The sequence below is a fragment of the Diadema setosum genome, chromosome 4, assembly GCF_964275005.1.
Source record: "Diadema setosum chromosome 4, eeDiaSeto1, whole genome shotgun sequence".
NCBI lineage: Eukaryota > Metazoa > Echinodermata > Echinoidea > Diadematoida > Diadematidae > Diadema > Diadema setosum.
Genome location: NC_092688.1, coordinates 8,653,086 through 8,666,335, shown reverse-complemented (window position 1 = coordinate 8,666,335; position 13,250 = coordinate 8,653,086). Strand labels below are relative to the sequence as shown.

General features: G+C 49.5%; 14 non-coding genes across 14 annotated transcripts; all 14 read left to right on the top strand.

Moving 5' to 3' along the window:
• The first annotated feature begins 530 nt into the window (after window positions 1-530).
• On the top strand, window positions 531-649 carry LOC140228200 (5S ribosomal RNA). Its single transcript, XR_011901197.1, has one exon. It is a non-coding gene; the product is annotated as a 5S ribosomal RNA (ribosomal RNA).
• Window positions 650-1,468: 819 nt separating this feature from the next.
• Window positions 1,469-1,587, top strand: LOC140228126 (5S ribosomal RNA). The gene has a single exon (XR_011901131.1). It is a non-coding gene; the product is annotated as a 5S ribosomal RNA (ribosomal RNA).
• Window positions 1,588-2,406: 819 nt separating this feature from the next.
• On the top strand, window positions 2,407-2,525 carry LOC140228127 (5S ribosomal RNA). Its single transcript, XR_011901132.1, has one exon. It is a non-coding gene; the product is annotated as a 5S ribosomal RNA (ribosomal RNA).
• Window positions 2,526-3,344: 819 nt separating this feature from the next.
• LOC140228199 (5S ribosomal RNA) lies at window positions 3,345-3,463 on the top strand. Its single transcript, XR_011901196.1, has one exon. It is a non-coding gene; the product is annotated as a 5S ribosomal RNA (ribosomal RNA).
• Window positions 3,464-4,282: 819 nt separating this feature from the next.
• On the top strand, window positions 4,283-4,401 carry LOC140228197 (5S ribosomal RNA). The gene has a single exon (XR_011901194.1). It is a non-coding gene; the product is annotated as a 5S ribosomal RNA (ribosomal RNA).
• Window positions 4,402-5,220: 819 nt separating this feature from the next.
• On the top strand, window positions 5,221-5,339 carry LOC140228103 (5S ribosomal RNA). Its single transcript, XR_011901110.1, has one exon. It is a non-coding gene; the product is annotated as a 5S ribosomal RNA (ribosomal RNA).
• Window positions 5,340-6,157: 818 nt separating this feature from the next.
• On the top strand, window positions 6,158-6,276 carry LOC140228165 (5S ribosomal RNA). The gene has a single exon (XR_011901167.1). It is a non-coding gene; the product is annotated as a 5S ribosomal RNA (ribosomal RNA).
• An 819-nt stretch (window positions 6,277-7,095) lies between these two features.
• LOC140228196 (5S ribosomal RNA) lies at window positions 7,096-7,214 on the top strand. The gene has a single exon (XR_011901193.1). It is a non-coding gene; the product is annotated as a 5S ribosomal RNA (ribosomal RNA).
• An 821-nt stretch (window positions 7,215-8,035) lies between these two features.
• Window positions 8,036-8,154, top strand: LOC140228113 (5S ribosomal RNA). Its single transcript, XR_011901118.1, has one exon. It is a non-coding gene; the product is annotated as a 5S ribosomal RNA (ribosomal RNA).
• An 819-nt stretch (window positions 8,155-8,973) lies between these two features.
• LOC140228136 (5S ribosomal RNA) lies at window positions 8,974-9,092 on the top strand. The gene has a single exon (XR_011901140.1). It is a non-coding gene; the product is annotated as a 5S ribosomal RNA (ribosomal RNA).
• Window positions 9,093-9,911: 819 nt separating this feature from the next.
• LOC140228194 (5S ribosomal RNA) lies at window positions 9,912-10,030 on the top strand. Its single transcript, XR_011901192.1, has one exon. It is a non-coding gene; the product is annotated as a 5S ribosomal RNA (ribosomal RNA).
• Window positions 10,031-11,020: 990 nt separating this feature from the next.
• Window positions 11,021-11,139, top strand: LOC140228068 (5S ribosomal RNA). The gene has a single exon (XR_011901076.1). It is a non-coding gene; the product is annotated as a 5S ribosomal RNA (ribosomal RNA).
• Window positions 11,140-11,959: 820 nt separating this feature from the next.
• Window positions 11,960-12,078, top strand: LOC140228166 (5S ribosomal RNA). The gene has a single exon (XR_011901168.1). It is a non-coding gene; the product is annotated as a 5S ribosomal RNA (ribosomal RNA).
• A 998-nt stretch (window positions 12,079-13,076) lies between these two features.
• Window positions 13,077-13,195, top strand: LOC140228119 (5S ribosomal RNA). The gene has a single exon (XR_011901124.1). It is a non-coding gene; the product is annotated as a 5S ribosomal RNA (ribosomal RNA).
• The last annotated feature ends 55 nt before the right edge of the window (window positions 13,196-13,250 follow it).

Below are 13,250 nucleotides of genomic sequence, written 5' to 3'. Positions count from 1 at the left end.
ATAGTTATAACTGCTGTCACGGTAGTAACTGTCACCAGGAAAAATTGCACGGCGCTGGCCCGTGCCTGGGACAGATATCAACATGGAATGTGCGGCAGGGGAAGCTGCTAGCACTCCTGGCCATCTCTCAGCCTTCTCTGGCAGTGAATTCATAGCAAACAAAGCAAGAATTCATATGCTTGGAATGCCTCCCAAAACAGTCATCATCATTTTCCTTCTCTAGAAGACAAGATTGATGCCGGGCCGCATGGTTACATTCGGGCAGCATCCATGGCCCCTCGGAACGCAGAGCGCGCAGTCCAGAAAATCAGGCCCACACCTCCATCAGCAGGTGTGTCGTGTGCATCATAGGCACTGTTACACCCTCAGCATCCCATCCATGGTTACAGCCCTTCACAGTCACTACATCTTCGCTCTCATTGGTCAATGCCTTCAAGCTCCCTCTGGTGGCAGAGACGGGGCGTACTGTCAATCCGTTCGTCCGTGAGGTTGAGGACAAGCATAAATGAGCTAAATTCTGTAGGTATGTTGCCTACGACCATACCACGCTGAATATACCGGTTCTCGTCCGAACACCGTAGTAAAGCAGCGTAGGGCCTGGTCAGTACTTGGATGGGAGACCGCTTGGGAATACCGGGTGTTGTAGGCTTTTTGCTGTCTAAACTACCTGCTCTCCTCTTTTTATAAGACACTTCATTTTTCTTCTCTTCAATTTTTCATGGTTCTTCCTAGTCGGCAATAAAATAAAGACACCAGTCTAGTCATGCCCTAATTATTTTGAATGAAGTCCAAAGGGACAACATCGCCTCCTCCGCCTCGTCCTGTAGATACAGCGTCGCAGACGTTTTGGCATCATGGCAGACAATTTGGCGCCTCAATCAGGATCCACTTAAAGACAGCCCACCGGAGACTGTCAGAGCACGATTATGACGTCACGCATAGTTATAACTGCTGTTACGGTAGTAACTGTGACCAGGAAAAAAAGCAAGGCGCTGGCCCGTGCCTGGGACAGCTATCAACCGGGAATGTTCTTCAGGGGAAGCTGGTGGCACTCCTGGCCATATCTCGGCCTTCTCTGGCAGTGAATTCATAGCAAACAAAGCAAGAATTCATATGCTTGGAATGCCTCCCAAAACAGTCATCATCATTTTCCTTCTGTAGAAGACAAGATTGATGCCGGGCCGCATCGTGACATTCGGGCAGCATCCATGGCCCCTCGGAACGCAGAGCGCGCAGTCCAGAAAATCAGGCCCACACCTCCATCAGCAGGTGTGTCGTGTGCATCATAGGCACTGTTACACCATCAGCATCCCATCCATGGTTACAGCCCTTCACAGTCACTACATCTTCGCTCTCATTGGTCAATGCCTTCAAGCTCCCTCTGGTGGCAGAGACGGGGCGTACTGTCAATCCGTTCGTCCGTGAGGTTGAGGACAAGCATAAATGAGCTAAATTCTGTAGGTATGTTGCCTACGACCATACCACGCTGAATATACCGGTTCTCGTCCGAACACCGTAGTAAAGCAGCGTAGGGCCTGGTCAGTACTTGGATGGAAGACCGCTTGGGAATACCGGGTGTTGTAGGCTTTTTGCTGTCTAAACTACCTGCTCTCCTCTTTTTATAAGACACTTCATTTTTCTTCTCTTCAATTTTTCATGGTTTTTCCTAGTCGGCAATAAAATAAAGACACCAGTCTAGTCATGTCCTAATTACTTTGAATGAAGTCTAAAGGGACAACATCGTCTCCTCCGCCTCGTCCTGTAGATACAGCGTCGCAGACGTTTTGGCATCATGGCAGACAATTTGGCGCCTCAATCAGGATCCACTTAAAGACAGCCCACCGGAGACTGTCAGAGCACGATTATGACGTCACGCATAGTTATAACTGCTGTTACGGTAGTAACTGTGACCAGGAAAAAATGCAAGGCGCTGGCCCGTGCCTGGGACAGCTATCAACCTGGAATGTTCTTCAGGGGAAGCTGGTGGCACTCCTGGCCATATCTCGGCCTTCTCTGGCAGTGAATTCATAGCAAACAAAGCAAGAATTCATATGCTTGGAATGCCTCCCAAAACAGTCATCATCATTTTCCTTCTGTAGAAGACAAGATTGATGCCGGGCCGCATCGTGACATTCGGGCAGCATCCATGGCCCCTCGGAACGCAGAGCGCGCAGTCCAGAAAATCAGGCCCACACCTCCATCAGCAGGTGTGTCGTGTGCATCATAGGCACTGTTACACCATCAGCATCCCATCCATGGTTACAGCCCTTCACAGTCACTACATCTTCGCTCTCATTGGTCAATGCCTTCAAGCTCCCTCTGGTGGCAGAGACGGGGCGTACTGTCAATCCGTTCGTCCGTGAGGTTGAGGACAAGCATAAATGAGCTAAATTCTGTAGGTATGTTGCCTACGACCATACCACGCTGAATATACCGGTTCTCGTCCGAACACCGTAGTAAAGCAGTGTAGGGCCTGGTCAGTACTTGGATGGGAGACCGTTTGGGAATACCGGGTGTTGTAGGCTTTTTGCTGTCTAAACTACCTGCTCTCCTCTTTTTATGAGAAACTTCATTTTTTTTCTCGACAATTTTTCATGGTTTTTCCTAGTCGGCAATAAAATAAAGACACTAGTCTAGTCCTGTCCTAATTATTTTGAATGAAGTCCAAAGGGGCCCAATCGCCTCCTGCGCCTCGTCCTGTAGACACATCATCGCAGACGTTTTGGCATCATGGCAGACAATTTGGTGCCTGAATCAGGATCCACCTCAAGACAGCCCACCGGAGACTGTCAGAGCACAATTATGACGTCACGCATAGTTATAACTGCTGTCACGGTAGTAACTGTCACCAGGAAAAATTGCACGGCGCTGGCCCGTGCCTGGGACAGATATCAACATGGAATGTGCGGCAGGGGAAGCTGCTAGCACTCCTGGCCATCTCTCAGCCTTCTCTGGCAGTGAATTCATAGCAAACAAAGCAAGAATTCATATGCTTGGAATGCCTCCCCAAACAGTCATCATCATTTTCCTTCTGTAGAAGACAAGATTGATGCCGGGCCGCATCGTGACATTCGGGCAGCATCCATGGCCCCTCGGAACGCAGAGCGCGCAGTCCACAAAATCAGGCCCACACCTCCATCAGCAGGTGTGTCGTGTGCATCATAGGCACTGTTACACCCTCAGCATCCCATCCATGGTTCCAGCCCTTCACAGTCACTACATCTTCGCTCTCATTGGTCAATGCCTTCAAGCTCCCTCTGGTGGCAGAGACGGGGCGTACTGTCAATCCGTTCGTCCGTGAGGTTGAGGACAAGCATAAATGAGCTAAATTCTGTAGGTATGTTGCCTACGACCATACCACGCTGAATATACCGGTTCTCGTCCGAACACCGTAGTAAAGCAGCGTAGGGCCTGGTCAGTACTTGGATGGGAGACCGCTTGGGAATACCGGGTGTTGTAGGCTTTTTGCTGTCCAAACTACCTGCTCTCCTCTTTTTATAAGACACTTCATTTTTCTTCTCTTCAATTTTTCATGGTTCTTCCTAGTCGGCAATAAAATAAAGACACCAGTCTAGTCATGTCCTAATTATTTTGAATGAAGTCCAAAGGGACAACATCGCCTCCTCCGCCTCGTCCTGTAGATACAGCGTCGCAGACGTTTTGGCATCATGGCAGACAATTTGGCGCCTCAATCAGGATCCACTTAAAGACAGCCCACCGGAGACTGTCAGAGCACGATTATGACGTCACGCATAGTTATAACTGCTGTTACGGTAGTAACTGTGACCAGGAAAAAAAGCAAGGCGCTGGCCCGTGCCTGGGACAGCTATCAACCGGGAATGTTCTTCAGGGGAAGCTGGTGGCACTCCTGGCCATATCTCGGCCTTCTCTGGCAGTGAATTCATAGCAAACAAAGCAAGAATTCATATGCTTGGAATGCCTCCCAAAACAGTCATCATCATTTTCCTTCTGTAGAAGACAAGATTGATGCCGGGCCGCATCGTGACATTCGGGCAGCATCCATGGCCCCTCGGAACGCAGAGCGCGCAGTCCAGAAAATCAGGCCCACACCTCCATCAGCAGGTGTGTCGTGTGCATCATAGGCACTGTTACACCATCAGCATCCCATCCATGGTTACAGCCCTTCACAGTCACTACATCTTCGCTCTCATTGGTCAATGCCTTCAAGCTCCCTCTGGTGGCAGAGACGGGGCGTACTGTCAATCCGTTCGTCCGTGAGGTTGAGGACAAGCATAAATGAGCTAAATTCTGTAGGTATGTTGCCTACGACCATACCACGCTGAATATACCGGTTCTCGTCCGAACACCGTAGTAAAGCAGCGTAGGGCCTGGTCAGTACTTGGATGGGAGACCGCTTGGGAATACCGGGTGTTGTAGGCTTTTTGCTGTCTAAACTACCTGCTCTCCTCTTTTTATAAGACACTTCATTTTTCTTCTCTTCAATTTTTCATGGTTTTTCCTAGTCGGCAATAAAATAAAGACACCAATCTAGTCATGTCCTAATTACTTTGAATGAAGTCTAAAGGGACAACATCGTCTCCTCCGCCTCGTCCTGTAGATACATCGTCGCAGACGTTTTGGCATCATGGCAGACAATTTGGCGCCTCAATCAGGATCCACTTAAAGACAGCCCACCGGAGACTGTCAGAGCACGATTATGACGTCACGCATAGTTATAACTGCTGTTACGGTAGTAACTGTGACCAGGAAAAAATGCAAGGCGCTGGCCCGTGCCTGGGACAGCTATCAACCTGGAATGTTCTTCAGGGGAAGCTGGTGGCACTCCTGGCCATATCTCGGCCTTCTCTGGCAGTGAATTCATAGCAAACAAAGCAAGAATTCATATGCTTGGAATGCCTCCCAAAACAGTCATCATCATTTTCCTTCTGTAGAAGACAAGATTGATGCCGGGCCGCATCGTGACATTCGGGCAGCATCCATGGCCCCTCGGAACGCAGAGCGCGCAGTCCAGAAAATCAGGCCCACACCTCCATCAGCAGGTGTGTCGTGTGCATCATAGGCACTGTTACACCATCAGCATCCCATCCATGGTTACAGCCCTTCACAGTCACTACATCTTCGCTCTCATTGGTCAATGCCTTCAAGCTCCCTCTGGTGGCAGAGACGGGGCGTACTGTCAATCCGTTCGTCCGTGAGGTTGAGGACAAGCATAAATGAGCTAAATTCTGTAGGTATGTTGCCTACGACCATACCACGCTGAATATACCGGTTCTCGTCCGAACACCGTAGTAAAGCAGCGTAGGGCCTGGTCAGTACTTGGATGGGGGACCGCTTGGGAATACCGGGTGTTGTAGGCTTTTTGCTGTCTAAACTACCTGCTCTCCTCTTTTTATGAGACACTTCATTTTTCTTCTCGGCAGTTTTTCATGGTTTTTCCTAGTCGGCAATAAAATAAAGACACCAGTCTACTCCTGTCCTAATTATTTTGAATGAAGTCCAAAGGGGCCCAATCGCCTCCTCCGCCTCGTCCTGTAGATACAGCGTCGCAGACGTTTTGGCATCATGGCAGACAATTTGGTGCCTGAATCAGGATCCACCTCAAGACAGCCCACCGGAGACTGTCAGAGCACGATTATGACGTCACGCATAGTTATAACTGCTGTTACGGTAGTAACTGTCACCAGGAAAAATTGCACGGCGCTGGCCCGTGCCTGGGACAGCTATCAACATGGAATGTGCGGCAGGGGAAGCTGGTGGCACTCCTGGCCATCTCTCAGCCTTCTCTGGCAGTGAATTCATAGCAAACAAAGCAAGAATTCATATGCTTGGAATGCCTCCCAAACAGTCATCATCATTTTCCTTCTCTAGAAGACAAGATTGATGCCGGGCCGCATGGTTACATTCGGGCAGCATCCATGGCCCCTCGGAACGGAGAGCGCGCAGTCCTGAAAATCAGGCCCACACCTCCATCAGCAGGTGTGTCGTGTGCATCATAGGCACTGTTACACCATCAGCATCCCATCCATGGTTACAGCCCTTGACAGTCACTACATCTTCGCTCTCATTGCTCAATGCCTTCAAGCTCCCTCTGGTGGCAGAGACGGGGCGTACTGTCAATCCATTCGTCCGTGAGGTTGAGGACAAGCATAAATGAGCTAAATTTTGTAGGTATGTTGCCTACGACCATACCACGCTGAATATACCGGTTCTCGTCCGAACACCGTAGTAAAGCAGTCTAGGGCCTGGTCAGTACTTGGATGGGAGACCGCTTGGGAATACCGGGTGTTGTAGGCTTTTTGCTGTCTAAACTACCTGCTCTCCTCTTTTTATGAGACACTTCATTTTTTTTCTCGGCAATTTTTCATGGTTTTTCCTAGTCGGCAATAAAATAAAGACACTAGTCTAGTCCTGTCCTAATTATTTTGAATGAAGTCCAAAGGGGCCCAATCGCCTCCTGCGCCTCGTCCTGTAGACACATCATCGCAGACGTTTTGGCATCATGGCAGACAATTTGGTGTCTGAATCAGGATCCACCTCAAGACAGCCCACCGGAGACTGTCAGAGCACAATTATGACGTCACGCATAGTTATAACTGCTGTCACGGTAGTAACTGTCACCAGGAAAAATTGCACGGCGCTGGCCCGTGCCTGTGACAGATATCAACATGGAATGTGCGGCAGGGGAAGCTGCTAGCACTCCTGGCCATCTCTCAGCTTTCTCTGGCAGTGAATTCATAGCAAACAAAGCAAGAATTCATATGCTTGGAATGCCTCCCAAAACAGTCATCATCATTTTCCTTCTCTAGAAGACAAGATTGATGCCAGGCCGCATGGTTACATTCGGGCAGCATCCATGGCCCCTCGGAACGCAGAGCGCGCAGTCCAGAAAATCAGGCCCACACCTCCATCAGCAGGTGTGTCGTGTGCATCATAGGCACTGTTACACCCTCAGCATCCCATCCATGGTTACAGCCCTTCACAGTCACTACATCTTCGCTCTCATTGGTCAATGCCTTCAAGCTCCCTCTGGTGGCAGAGACGGGGCGTACTGTCAATCCGTTCGTCCGTGAGGTTGAGGACAAGCATAAATGAGCTAAATTCTGTAGGTATGTTGCCTACGACCATACCACGCTGAATATACCGGTTCTCGTCCGAACACCGTAGTAAAGCAGCGTAGGGCCTGGTCAGTACTTGGATGGGAGACCGCTTGGGAATACCGGGTGTTGTAGGCTTTTTGCTGTCTAAACTATACCTGCTCTCCTCTTTTTATAAGACACTTCATTTTTCTTCTCTTCAATTTTTCATGGTTTTTCCTAGTCGGCAATAAAATAAAGACACCAGTCTAGTCATGTCCTAATTATTTTGAATGAAGTCCAAAGGGACAACATCGCCTCCTCCGCCTCGTCCTGTAGATACAGCGTCGCAGACGTTTTGGCATCATGGCAGACAATTTGGCGCCTCAATCAGGATCCACTTAAAGACAGCCCACCGGAGACTGTCAGAGCACGATTATGACGTCACGCATAGTTATAACTGCTGTTACGGTAGTAACTGTGACCAGGAAAAAATGCAAGGCGCTGGCCCGTGCCTGGGACAGCTATCAACCTGGAATGTTCTTCAGGGGAAGCTGGTGGCACTCCTGGCCATATCTCGGCCTTCTCTGGCAGTGAATTCATAGCAAACAAAGCAAGAATTCATATGCTTGGAATGCCTCCCAAAACAGTCATCATCATTTTCCTTCTGTAGAAGACAAGATTGATGCCGGGCCGCATCGTGACATTCGGGCAGCATCCATGGCCCCTCGGAACGCAGAGCGCGCAGTCCAGAAAATCAGGCCCACACCTCCATCAGCAGGTGTGTCGTGTGCATCATAGGCACTGTTACACCATCAGCATCCCATCCATGGTTACAGCCCTTCACAGTCACTACATCTTCGCTCTCATTGGTCAATGCCTTCAAGCTCCCTCTGGTGGCAGAGACGGGGCGTACTGTCAATCCGTTCGTCCGTGAGGTTGAGGACAAGCATAAATGAGCTAAATTCTGTAGGTATGTTGCCTACGACCATACCACGCTGAATATACCGGTTCTCGTCCGAACACCGTAGTAAAGCAGCGTAGGGCCTGGTCAGTACTTGGATGGGATACCGCTTGGGAATACCGGGTGTTGTAGGCTTTTTGCTGTCTAAACTACCTGCTCTCCTCTTTTTATGAGACACTTCATTTTTCTTCTCGGCAGTTTTTCATGGTTTTTCCTAGTCGGCAATAAAATAAAGACACCAGTATAGTCCTGTCCTAATTATTTTGAATGAAGTCCAAAGGGACAACATCGCCTCCTCCGCCTCGTCCTGTAGATACAGCATCGCAGACGTTTTGGCATCATGGCAGACAATTTGGTGCCTGAATCAGGATCCACTTCAAGACAGCCCACCGGAGACTGTCAGAGCACGATTATAGCGTCACGCATAGTTATAACTGCTGTTACGGTAGTAACTGTCACCAGGAAAAATTGCACGGCGCTGGCCCGTGCCTGGGAGAGATATCAACTTGGAATGTGCGGCAGAGGAAGCTGGTGGCACTCCTGGCCAACTCTCAGCCTTCTCTGGCAGTGAATTCATAGCAAACAAAGCAAGAATTCATATGCTTGGAATGCCTCATAAAACAGTCATCATCATTTTCCTTCTCTAGAAGACAAGATTGATGCCGGGCCGCATTGTGACATTCGGGCAGCATCCATGGCCCCTCGGAACGGAGAGCGCTCAGTCCAGAAAATCAGGCCCACACCTCCATCAGCAGGTGTGTCGTGTGCATCATAGGCACTGTTACACCATCAGCATCCCATCCATGGTTACAGCCCTTGACAGTCACTACATCTTCGCTCTCATTGGTCAATGCCTTCAAGCTCCCTCTGGTGGCAGAGACGGGGCGTACTGTCAATCCGTTCGTCCGTGAGGTTGAGGACAAGCATAAATGAGCTAAATTCTGTGGGTATGTTGCCTAGGACCATACCACGCTGAATATACCGGTTCTCGTCCGAACACCGTAGTAAAGCAGCGTAGGGCCTGGTCAGTACTTGGATGGGAGACCGCTTGGGAATACCGGGTGTTGTAGGCTTTTTGCTGTCTAAACTACCTGCTCTCCTCTTTTTATGAGACACTTCATTTTTCTTCTCGGCAGTTTTTCATGGTTTTTCCTAGTCGGCAATAAAATAAAGACACCAGTCTAGTCCTGTCCTAATTATTTTGAATGAAGTCCAAAGGGACAACATCGCCTCCTCCGCCTCGTCCTGTAGATACAGCGTCGCAGACGTTTTGGCATCATGGCAGACAATTTGGTGCCTGAATCAGGATCCACCTCAAGACAGCCCACCGGAGACTGTCAGAGCACGATTATGACGTCACGCATAGTTATAACTGCTGTTACGGTAGTAACTGTCACCAGGAAAAATTGCACGGCGCTGGCCCGTGCCTGGGACAGCTATCAACATGGAATGTGCGGCAGGGGAAGCTGGTGGCACTCCTGGCCTTCTCTCAGCCTTCTCTGGCAGTGAATTCATAGCAAACAAAGCAAGAATTCATATGCTTGGAATGCCTCCCAAAACAGTCATCATCATTTTCCTTCTCTAGAAGACAAGATTGATGCCGGGCCGCATCGTGACATTCGGGCAGCATCCATGGCCCCTCGGAACGGAGAGCGCGCAGTCCAGAAAATCAGGCCCACACCTCCATCAGCAGGTGTGTCGTGTGCATCATAGGCACTGTTACACCATCAGCATCCCATCCATGGTTACAGCCCTTGACAGTCACTACATCTTCGCTCTCATTGGTCAATGCCTTCAAGCTCCCTCTGGTGGCAGAGACGGGGCGTACTGTCAATCCGTTCGTCCGTGAGGTTGAGGACAAGCATAAATGAGCTAAATTCTGTAGGTATGTTGCCTACGACCATACCACGCTGAATATACCGGTTCTCGTCCGAACACCGTAGTAAAGCAGCGTAGGGCCTGGTCAGTACTTGGATGGGAGACCGCTTGGGAATACCGGGTGTTGTAGGCTTTTTGCTGTCTAAACTACCTGCTCTCCTCTTTTTATGAGACACTTCATTTTTCTTCTCGGTAATTTTTCATGGTTTTTCCTAGTCGGCAATAAAATAAAGACACCAGTCTAGTCCTGTCCTAATTATTTTGAATGAAGTCCAAAGGGACAACATCGCCTCCTCCGCCTCGTCCTGTAGATACAGCATCGCAGACGTTTTGGCATCATGGCAGACAATTTGGTGCCTGAATCAGGATCCACTTCAAGACAGCCCACCGGAGAATGTCAGAGCACGATTATGACGTCACGCATAGTTATAACTGCTGTTACGGTAGTAACTGTCACCAGGAAAAATTGCACGGCGCTGGCCCGTGCCTGGGAGATATATCAACATGGAATGTGCGGCAGAGGAAGCTGGTGGCACTCCTGGCCATATCTCGACCTTCTCTGGTAGTGAATTCATAGTAAACAAAGCAAGAATTCATATGCTTGGAATGCCTCCCAAACAGTCATCATCATTTTCCGTCTCTAAAAGACAAGACTGATGAGGGACCGCGTCGTGCCATTCGTTCAGTATCCATGGCCCCTCGAAACGTACAGCGCGCAGTCAAGAAAGTCAGGCAAACACCTTCATAGCAAACAAAGCAAGAATTCATATGCTTGGAATGCCTCATAAAACAGTCATCATCATTTTCCTTCTCTAGAAGACAAGATTGATGCCGGGCCGCATCGTGACATTCGGGCAGCATCCATGGCCCCTCGGAGCGGAGAGCGCGAAGTCCTGAAAATCAGGCCCACACCTCCATCAGCAGGTGTGTCGTGTGCATCATAGGCACTGTTACACCATCAGCATCCCATCCATGGTTACAGCCCTTCACAGTCACTACATCTTCGCTCTCATTGGTCAATGCCTTCAAGCTCCCTCTGGTGGCAGAGACGGGGCGTACTGTCAATCCGTTCGTCCGTGAGGTTGAGGACAAGCATAAATGAGCTAAATTCTGTGGGTATGTTGCCTACGACCATACCACGCTGAATATACCGGTTCTCGTCCGAACACCGTAGTAAAGCAGCGTAGGGCCTGGTCAGTACTTGGATGGGAGACCACTTGGGAATACCGGGTGTTGTAGGCTTTTTGCTGTCTAAACTACCTGCTCTCCTCTTTTTATGAGACACTTCATTTTTCTTCTCGGCAATTTTTCATGGTTTTTCCTAGTCGGCAATAAAATAAAGACACCAGTCTAGTCCTGTCCTAATTATTTTGAATGAAGTCCAAAGGGACAACATCGCCTCCTCCGCCTCGTCCTGTAGATACAGCGTCGCAGACGTTTTGGCATCATGGCAGACAATTTGGTGCCTGAATCAGGATCCACCTCAAGACAGCCCACCAGAGACTGTCAGAGCACGATTATGACGTCACGCATAGTTATAACTGCTGTTACGGTAGTAACTGTCACCAGGAAAAAATTGCACGGCGCTGGCCCGTGCCTGGGAGAGATATCAACTTGGAATGTGCGGCAGAGGAAGCTGGTGGCACTCCTGGCCATCTCTCAGCCTTCTCTGGCAGTGAATTCATAGCAAACAAAGCAAGAATTCATATGCTTGGAATGCCTCATAAAACAGTCATCATCATTTTCCTTCTCTAGAAGACAAGATTGATGCCGGGCCGCATCGTGACATTCGGGCAGCATCCATGGCCCCTCGGAACGGAGAGCGCGCAGTCCAGAAAATCAGGCCCACACCTCCATCAGCAGGTGTGTCGTGTGCATCATAGGCACTGTTACACCATCAGCATCCCATCCATGGTTACAGCCCTTCACAGTCACTACATCTTCGCTCTCATTGGTCAATGCCTTCAAGCTCCCTCTGGTGGCAGAGACGGGGCGTACTGTCAATCCGTTCGTCCGTGAGGTTGAGGACAAGCATAAATGAGCTAAATTCTGTAGGTATGTTGCCTACGACCATACCACGCTGAATATACTGGTTTTCATCCGAACACCGTAGTAAAGCAGTGTAGGGCCTGGTCAGTACTTGGATGGGAGACCGTTTGGGAATACCGGGTGTTGTAGGCTTTTTGCTGTCTAAACTACCTGCTCTCCTCTTTTGATGAGACACTTTTGGCATCATGGCAGACAATTTGGTGCCTCAATCAGGATCCACTTCAAGACAGCCCACCGGAGACTGTCAGAGCACGATTATGACGTCACGCATAGTTATAACTGCTGTTACGGTAGTAACTGTCACCACGAAAAATTGCACGGCGCTGGCCCGTGCCTGGGAGAGATATCAACATGGAATGTGCGGCAGAGGAAGCTGGTGGCACTCCTGGCCATATCTCGGCCTTCTCTGGCAGTGAATTCATAGTAAACAAAGCAAGAATTCATATGCTTGGAATGCCTCCCAAACAGTCATCATCATTTTCCTTCTCTAAAAGACAAGACTGATGAGGGACCGCGTCGTGCCATTCGTTCAATATCGATGGCCCCTCGGAACGTACAGCGCGCAGTCAAGAAAGTCAGAGCACGATTATCACGTCACGCATAGTTATAACTGCTGTCACGGTAGTAACTGTCACCAGGAAAAATTGCACAGCACTGGCCCGTGCCTGGGACAGATATCAACATGGAATGTGCGGCAGGGGAAGCTGGTAGCACTCCTGGCCATCTCTCAGCCTTCTCTGGCAGTGAATTCATAGCAAACAAAGCAAGAATTCATATGCTTGGAATGCCTCCCAAAACAGTCATCATCATTTTCCCTCTCTAGAAGACAAGATTGATGCCGGGCCGCATGGTTACATTCGGGCAGCATCCATGGCCCCTCGGAACGCAGAGCGCGCAGTCCAGAAAATCAGGCCCACACCTCCCTCAGCAGGTGTGTCGTGTGCATCATAGGCACTGTTACACCCTCAGCATCCCATCCATGGTTACAGCCCTTCACAGTCACTACATCTTCGCTCTCATTGGTCAATGCCTTCAAGCTCCCTCTGGTGGCAGAGACGGGGCGTACTGTCAATCCGTTCGTCCGTGAGGTTGAGGACAAGCATAAATGAGCTAAATTCTGTAGGTATGTTGCCTACGACCATACCACGCTGAATATACCGGTTCTCGTCCGAACACCGTAGTAAAGCAGCGTAGGGCCTGGTCTGTACTTGGATGGGAGACCGCTTGGGAATACCGGGTGTTGTAGGCTTTTTGCTGTCTAAACTACCTGCTCTCCTCTTTTTATAAGACACTTCATTTTTCTT